Below are 454 nucleotides of genomic sequence, written 5' to 3'. Positions count from 1 at the left end.
GCTCAGGTAGCATCAGGTATGCATTTTCATGCTGATCAAATCGCTAATCAAATCCAGACACATTTATATGCTTTATAATGCTTTTGAATGACACATCCGGCATTGGTGGAAAATACTGGGTCATAAGTGATTTATTCCCAGGATGGAACATTTGTAAAATACTGGGAAAATATTCAACCCTAACATCAACTATAGAAATGTTTATATTGTTCAATTCTCTCCATCTATTTTCCTATAAATAAAATGTGTTTTTAAACACCAAGTTATATTGCCAAACCAAAGTAGCTGAGGAAAGGTAGTTAGCAAGGTAGATTGCGTCATATATAAAAGCCTCTCTCTTTCTCTATCTTCATACCTTTACACAGCCCCAGCTCAATCCTAATGGAGAGCTTACCAACCCGGAGAATAGAGGGGAGTGATAGTTTGCTTTCTACAGCCCAAAAAAAGTTATCTG

Source organism: Oncorhynchus clarkii, chromosome 23, assembly GCF_045791955.1.
Source record: "Oncorhynchus clarkii lewisi isolate Uvic-CL-2024 chromosome 23, UVic_Ocla_1.0, whole genome shotgun sequence".
NCBI lineage: Eukaryota > Metazoa > Chordata > Actinopteri > Salmoniformes > Salmonidae > Oncorhynchus > Oncorhynchus clarkii.
Note: the sequence above shows the minus strand (reverse complement) of the source record.